The sequence below is a fragment of the Mixophyes fleayi genome, chromosome 1 (assembly GCF_038048845.1).
Source record: "Mixophyes fleayi isolate aMixFle1 chromosome 1, aMixFle1.hap1, whole genome shotgun sequence".
Lineage (NCBI taxonomy): Eukaryota > Metazoa > Chordata > Amphibia > Anura > Limnodynastidae > Mixophyes > Mixophyes fleayi.
The window spans coordinates 408,780,621-408,789,434 of record NC_134402.1 but is presented as its reverse complement, the minus strand read 5'-3'; the positions used below and the strand labels follow the sequence as shown (position 1 = coordinate 408,789,434).

The 8,814-nt window shown below is 38.4% G+C and overlaps 1 non-coding gene and 1 pseudogene across 1 annotated transcript; both read left to right on the top strand.

Moving 5' to 3' along the window:
- Positions 1-1,782: 1,782 nt before the first annotated feature.
- Positions 1,783-1,913, top strand: LOC142137256 (small nucleolar RNA SNORA47; annotated as a pseudogene).
- Positions 1,914-4,117: 2,204 nt separating this feature from the next.
- On the top strand, positions 4,118-4,237 carry LOC142137257 (small nucleolar RNA SNORA47). The gene has a single exon (XR_012687899.1). It is a non-coding gene; the product is annotated as a small nucleolar RNA SNORA47 (small nucleolar RNA).
- Positions 4,238-8,814: the final 4,577 nt, after the last annotated feature.

Here is an 8,814-nt window from a genome sequence, read left to right as displayed (position 1 = left end):
AAAGAATGGTACTAAAACATACTCCAGAAGCAACTTCTTTCAACTATCCAAGAACAGTTTGGTGATGAACAATGCCTCTTCCAGCATGATGGAGCACCTTGCCATAAAGCAAAAGTGATAACTAAGTGGCTCAGGGATCAAAACATCAAAATTTTGGGTCCATGGCCAGGAAACTCCCCAGACCTTAATCCCATTGAGAACTTGTGGTCAATCGTCAAGAGGCGGGTGGAGAAACAAAAACCCACAAGTTCTGACAAACTCCAAGCATTGATTAGGCAAGAATGGGCAGCCATCAGTCAGTATGTGGCACAAAAGTTAATTGACAGAATGCCAGGTCGAATTGCAGAGGTCTTTAAAAAGAAGGGTCAACACTGCAAATATGGACTCTTTGCATAAACTTAATGTAATTGCCAATAAAAGCCTTTGACACTTATGAAATGCTTGTAATTTTACTTCAGTATACCATAGCAACATCTGACATAAAGGTCTAAAAGCACTGATGCAGCAAACTTTGTGAAAACCAATACTTGTGCCATTCTCAAAACTTTTGGCCATGACTGTAAGTATGGCTTTAGCTCAGACTTGCCAACTCTCCCGCATTTTGCGGGAGACTCCCGCATTTTGCGAGAGTCTCCCGGGCTCCCGGGCGAGTGTGGCAATCCCCCGCATCTGGATAATTCTGCCCACTTCCTAGTGAAGTGGGCAGAATTAAGTCCCAAACGCCGCGATTCCCGGTGAATCGCGGCGTTTGGCCCCGCCCCCCGCTGTCAAATGACGCATTTTGCGTCATCACGTCATGGGGGCAGGTCCAAAATGACGTCACTTGGAGCCCCCCCCCCCCCCCCCCCCCCCGTCACGCCCCGTCACGCCCACCTCCTCTGCAGGCTCCCGGATTTCACCAACAGAAAGTTGGTAAGTATGCTTTAGCTGTATAATAAACTGTGTTTTTTTTATTATAGGGGTGCATGAATGTGTTCAGACTCTCCAGTCTGGTGCTGTATACTGTGTTGTATGAAAGTAATCACATTGAAGGGTCTGTTTGTGAAAGCAGGAAACATTTTATTTTTATTATGATTTCGTGTGTCCCTCTATGGCCATATTAATGTTATGATATGAAAAGTATTTTTATTTTTTGTACCATTATTTATCAACTCAGAAGAAAGTGAAGTGGGATAAAACCTCTAAAACTACAGCACATATTTCTGGCTGCTAAAAGTGCATTTTATTCATTGTCCGTGTAGTTAGAGATTGGAGACAGCAGGTGGCAGTACAGTGATTGTAATGCGCTCAGCCCGGAGGAAGTCTCTCTCTCTCTCCCTCCTCTATGTTTCAGTATTTCCGGGCACTGGTTGGCAGCACGTGTAGAAGGTCAGTGGATGTCCTCAGTACTGGAAGTAATGGGGAGTTGTACAGACTTGGGTCACATGTGGTTCCGCAGCTGTTGTGGGAACGTAGCTGGTACTGCGTGCTGGGACTTGTAGTTCCATTGCAGCTGGCTATTGTGTAATCCTTAAACCTGAGTAAGAAATTGTTTTCCTGATGTAACGTTTTATTAGCGCTCTAAAGTCCCTGCAGGGACAAATCCTGCACCTCAATGTCAGGTAAATACATTTGTCACATGACATATTTTGCTTTTGGCACCGATTGTGAATATGAGATGTTAAATGGATTATGTTACAATAATGTTTATAACTCTCATTATGGGGGCTGGTAACATTACAGGAGTAACATGCATGGGGTCATTTCTAAATGATAACAGATAACTGATATCATTGCATTGGTTGGAGGCCTGAGAAGGTGGAGCAGTCTCCTATACTGCTTCTTACTGGTAATATCCTCCTATAGTAACACTGCATGTGCTTGTTGCCTTCCCTGCTCTGTTAGGAAATGATCTGGCATTTTGCAGTAACAATTCTATGGTGATCTGAATTTTCTCATGCGATTGTTTTATTTTTTTTAATGAAATACTTTTTGGGCTCGGGGTGTGGGTGAAAACTGGAATGCCAGAACACTGGAATGATTTGGCTCCCTGCAGCGCTCTGCTGCTTGCTGTCTTGAGTGCAACTTGTTTTGTTTTCTCTCCCTATATAGTGCATTCTGTTCTGCTACACAGATATGTTATCATAATTATAACACATAATATATTCGTATATATTTCTGTATATCATAGCTATATATAATGGTTATCTGTTCTACCTGACTGAATGTATGTCTCAGTGGTGTGCTGAGTGCATTTGCCATCCATTCTGGATACCGGAATGGAGCTCTCAGTATCTTAGACAATTATTCCAGGTGTCGGAATGGATGTCTGAGTATCTTAGCGATCCATTCTGGGTTTCAGAATAAGGTTTTGTTTATATTAATCACCCGTTCCGGGTGCCAGAATGGATGGGTAAGGTATTCGGAGCCCCATTCCTACATACATTCAGGCAGCTAGAACAGATAACTAGAAGATATAGCTATGATATACAGAAATATACTGTGTGTGTGTGTGTGTGTGTGTATATATATATATATATATATATATATATATATATATATAGTGTGTATTATACATACACACGCACACACACAATATATGTGGAATAGTTGTTCCACATGTTACAGAGAACATGGCTAAGTGGTTAGCACTTCTGCCTCACAGCGCTGGGGTCATGAATTCAATTCCCGACCATGGCCTTATCTGTGTGGAATTTGTATATTCTCCCCGTGTTTGCGTGGGTTTCCTCCCACACTCCAAAAACATACTAGTAGGTTAATTGGCTGCTATCAAAATTGACCCTAGTCTGTCTGTGTGTGTATGTATGTATGTATGAATGATAGGGAATTTAGACTGTAAGCTCCAATGGGGCAGGGACTGATGTGAATATAAATTATGTAAATAAATGATGATATCTGTGTAGCAGAACAGAATGCACTATATAGGAAGAGAAAACACAACAAGCTGCACTCAAGACAGCAAGCAGCAGAGGGTGCTGCAGGGAGCCAAATCATTCCGGTATTCTGGCAATTCCAGTTTTCACCCACACCCTGAAATACAGAAGACTCCTAACAAATTAGTCTTTGTTTTGCAGCTTATTTATTTATTTGGTGCTTTATACAAAATGATGGTGAGGTATTGTTTCTGATTAGGTTTAATTCATGTAGGCAGCTTGGTAACAGCACCAGAAGTGGATTGCTGACAGGTAGAGTGTACAGGGAAGATGGGTGGAAAATGTGTCCTGACTGCTGGTCATTGACTGGGTTTGATGACAGTTTATTAAGCAGCAGTTGTCAAGTTCTGTTTTTAAACCCAATGTTTTAACTAGTATGACTAGAAAAAACTACTTGAGCCAATTTTTTTATTTTTTTTTTATCCCAAGTTCTACCTGGCAAATGTCATGTTATTACCATATTCCCCAGTTTGGGCAGAGGTCGGGAACTTTTCCTTTATTTTCTGCTTTATAAGCGTGGCTCTCGGCTGAGCACTATGCTTTTACGTGAATTAATAAGCAAAATATGTTTATAAATGCTAGTAGTGCGGAAAACAAAGTGGAAATATAGGGATTATTAGAGCACAAGTTTTTATACTTAATTACGTTCAGGATCTATTAGTGTAAAAATCTACTTGTTTCCATGAAAATGTTTTACCGATTTGTTCTTTGCACCATAGATTGGAACAGTAATGCGAGATATGATGGCAAGACACAGCAACCTCCAGAAACAAGTTCTGAGTCTGTATAAACAGTTTTTAATAGCTGGGAAAGACAAACCTGGATTTCTGCCCCAAATCCAACATGAATTCAGAAAGAATGCAAAGATACCAAGGACTAACATCATGATCATTGAATACCTCCTGCGGCGTGGAAAGAGGCAGCTGGAGCAGCTAAAAGATGTACATACAATACAGCTTGGAACTTTCATCAAAACCTCTTCAGACAAGGAGAAACCTCCCAAATCTACATAAATGGGACAGATGACTTGTGTTGGAATACCTAGTATACAAATGGAAATATTTGGTGGGTTTTCATTGTTCATTGATATATATCCCATATCTTAAAATTGATTTTGCTTGTAGAATTATGTAGTTTATTTTGGAACAATGATGACAACACAACAGGTAGTAGTATGTATGGGTTGGAGGCCTGAGAAGGTGGAGCAGTCTCCTATACTGCTTCTTACTGGTAATTTCCTCCTATAGTAACACTGCATGTGCTTGTTGTCTTCCTACTTATGTTGGGAAATGATCTGGCATTTTGCATTAACATAAACACCAAATTTGAGTTTCCAAATGTGTTTTATGCCTGTCTTAGGCATTCTGTAATATATTGTTTTAAGTTTGTGACCTAGCGAGATAATGTGAGGTGTGGCTGTACAGTAACTATACGGAGACCATGCTGTAATACTCTTAATGAACTTAAAACCTAGCTTTCTATTATATGGTGCTGTGGCTGTGTTTGTAAGCCATGTTCTTATAAGTATGACCAATGTGTAATGTTGCATTATTACAGTGTAGGATAATGGCTTTTCACTGTAGATGTCTACTTATGCAACAACTTTTTTTATTATATTTAATTATACCATATACACAGATGTCCAGATAATGAATTGGTATGTTAGATTACAATTCCTAAAAACATTAATTTGTGGGAAAAACTGTTATTAGAACACAGAACTGTGTTTTGGCCCAGAAATTGCATGTAACAAGGCAAATACTGTTTAATGAATAACTCTTTAGCCCTTGGCCTATAATGTAAAGGGTACATGGTTCCTAATTTGCACTGAGGTCCAGCGAGTAGAATGGCATACTTAACTCAGATACTGAATTTAGGTTATGCAACTGTGACTAATATTTGTGTTTCTTTAGGACACTGGTTGAGTGATTGGAAAAGGATCAGCTTCAAAAACAAATTCTCAATGAGCTGGGAAACACCAGTTTTTGTTCAAGTTCTCCATCTACCATGAGCTCAGAACAAATGAGATAGAGGACAGATACCATGCACAACGAATATCTCCTGCCAGAAACAGCCAACAGATGTAGATACAAAATGCCTTGGGACTTTCATCTGAACAAGACTCCTTTTTGTATAACTGTATTAACATTATTTGGATTGACCCAAAATAAAAATGTAAATATTCTGTATTTAGTTTTAATGTCAGTTCAGAACCAGTAAATGTGCTGAAGAGTGTAAATAATTTAGGATATTTAATAATATATAATAAACAATTATGTAATAAATGCTTCTTTGAAAAAGTCCTAATTTCGGATGAAACGCGTTGGTTATTATTTTTGAACCTTACCAGCCACCGTACACTTGCGGGCCAGTTCATCACTTCCGCGTGTCAAATGCGACAGCACGAGTTATCAAGCCAGCACTGATACTCTCTAAAGCAGATTGAAGCTTCATCTCTACACCTAGAGCTAGATTTACTAAGCTGCGGGTTTGAAAAAGTGGATGTTGCCTATAGCAACCAATCAGATTCTAGCTGTCATTTTGTAGATAGTACTAAATAAATGAAAGCTGAGATCTGATTGGTTGCTATAGGCAACATCCCCACTTTTTCAAACCCGCAGCTTAGTAAATCTAGCCCCTGGACTGTATGTATTGCCACATCCTGAGGATTCATACCACGAATAGGGATTACTAGGGTAAGATTTATATATTTTTTTCTCTATTTTTATCCTCTTCCCTCGCGGAGTTCCGACAGGGTCTTTTCACTTCCACCTGAAAAGAGCTATAAACATGTCTCGTTGTCTGTTAGTCCTTTAATTATCATTGCGCCCTTCTACTATTTTATAATATTTTAACTATAGGAGCTGCATATTTTGATGAGCGCTCACCCACTTTTCTGAAATAATTATGTAAAACAATGTGTCCAATATCCTAAAGGGAAATTTAAAAAGTAAGGTAAAATACAGTCTTGCATAAACAAAAACATGAAACCTCTGAGCCAGAGTAGCCCCCAGGAATTATCATACAAAACCCTGTAATGTGTCTTAAATTTACAGGCACACTCCCCTTACAATAGGACTATAAAGCTGGTACACCACTACCGGTTGTCTAGTACTAATGAACATAAACACCCAGATGTACAAATGGCTCAACTCTTCATTGTCATCAGATGCAGTTAAACTTTGCTGAACATTTTTTTGGTGTTAGGGTGTATGTAACAAATTGATTGCTCAAGTATGCAGCCTCTAATCTTATGTGATGACAACTACCTATGATTTAAAAAACAAACCAAAAACATTTTTAAGTTGTTGGGAGCTTGTGGATGTTTTTGCATTGACAAACATCTGAAACTTCAGTCACACATGGGTAAAAAAATCACTTTCTTCTAGTCTCAAGGACCTGAACTCCAAACATGATTGGGTCATTCCATAGCAAATCAACACAATTTTAGAAAACAATTCTACCTTACATTCTCTAATTTCAATTAAATTTGGTATAATAAATACTGCCATGGATGTAAAGAAAACACCCAAATCTTAGGCTGACATCTGCACTGGTATTGAAGTTACATGCCTGTAAAGCTGCACTTTTTTAATGAAAAACTTGCTTATAACGTTTTTATTTTTTTTTATTGCAGTGCACCTGCTTGAGCTAAAGCTGGGCACGGTTTCATTTTAAACCTCTTTTTATATAATATATAACCGCATTGTTTAAATAAAAATGTAAACTTGATTTTTTTCAAAAAGCCATATTTTTACATTTTTGAAAAAAAATCTCAAATTGTTCATACTCTTGTTAATAAATCCACAAAGTCTTATTGTGGGATTATTTGCTACACTAACTTTGTTTTGATTAAGTCATGAAAATTGTATTTATTCAGGCACTACGCGTCTGAGAAAATCAGCAAAACAATATTTTTCCCAGCTCACTTCATTAGAGGAATGCAAGATCCTCTTCAGGCGTGTTTGGTGATGAGATTTTACACTCAGCGCCTGCTCCCACTTCTGTACAGGCTTGTAAACTTAAGTGGAAAAATACTCTACGTGGAAAGACTCTGCAGTCATGTTGAATAGGCCGGCCTTTTATAGGGACAGGATATGGTTGGGGGCTTTAATTAGTGAAGAAAATCCAATTGGTCACTAATATAAGTCCATCCAACCCTTACCTGACCCTGGACCATTTGTGTCACATTTGAAAGAGCAGAGTTTAATTACAGTGGATTATCAGACTGAGAGAATGTGCTGGGAGCAGGGAGGAACAGTAACTTGGAGGAGGGGTGCTGGGAGGGAGAGATCCAACAGACTGGGAGCAACACTACTCACAAGAAGAAGCCTCAGTCACCCAGCCAGGCAGATTAGAGAAGACAGCCCATGAGGCTGCTGCTGATCTCCACAGGTCAGATGAGAATGTGATGGGCTCCTCTAATCAGAGCTCAGCACATGCTCCTCTCACCCCTCAGCAGAGTCTCATGGGAATTATTTTCCCGGCAGCTCAGTCTGAGCCTGCTGTGGTGTTTAAATTGGTTTAGAGAAGAATAAAAATGGAGGAAAGTGACAGGTACCTTATTGTTTCAACCCATTTAAAGAGGCTACTCATACTTCTAATAAGGGGTTGAGAACGGTTTCAGAATAGATGTGTAAATTATTTTCTGAAATGCCAAACATTGCAAAAGTTTTTGCCAGCTGCAGTAAACAACTTGGGACTCTTTGAAAAGAGCAATAGGGTCACTGTTCAGTTGCTCAAGATAATGCAGTATCAGCTCCCACTTGCTGACATCAGAGGGTATGTAACTGTCTATGGTAACTTGCATTTATTCTAGAGAAAGATGAAAACATTGATGAAGTGAAAATGACATTCCTCCATCATCACCTTTATCATACCCAGGGAAGCTGGATGTTTTATGGATCACTATGGTAGATTATCTGTGTAAGGTAAATCCATTAACCCCAACAGGTGGGATGTACACCCTTTCTGAAATGGGAATACTAGAAACAAATGAAGCCTTTAGCCAGTTCCAACCCATTAAGTAGCAGCACCAAATGTTATGTAGTAAGCTTTCTTCTAATATGTAAAAGACAAATATTTGTGATAATTTTAAGTATGTAATGTGTCATTGTACATAATATACATCAAAGGGATTGTTTAAGGAGATAAATTAAAAGTAATAAACAGGCCTAGATAGTCTCCATTTTCATTATTTTAACAAACAGTTCAAAGTGAAAGTTCATGTAGCAGATGATGCCATCATGATCCCAAAATAAAAAAAAAAAACTTTAGGGATTTATTAACAAGGAGATTTTTTTCAAAAATTTAAAAAATATGGGTTTTTGAGAAAATCAAAAATTTGATTTGAATATTTTATTGAAACATACTGCCGTTATATATCGTATGAAATCCCATAATAAGAGGTTTAAAATGAGACCATGCTCAACTCTCTAGCTCAATCAGGTGAACAATTTTAATAAATGTTAAAAGCAAATTTCCGTTAAAGTGCAATTTTAAAAGGCATATAACGTCAAAACCAGTGCACATATCAGTGTAAGATTTGGGGGTTTTCTTTACATCCATGACAGAATTTATTATACCAAATTTCATTACAATCTGAAACAGTCAGTGTGAAACAGGGCTGATTTGATGTGGAGTGACCCGATTACAAACTGTCGCTATATACCCTGGGGGTAAACAGAAAAGAAATCACTATAGATCAACAATTGTAGCTGAGTAAATGAGTACAATCAACACTTTGTGCAATAAGTTAATTTAATGGCACGCCCCGGTATAAGCCAATAGGAGAAGATTGTCCTTTTGAATTAAAAAACAACAACCCCCACATCTGTATTTACTGTAAACAGGAGACACACTGGTTCCAACACATATGTCC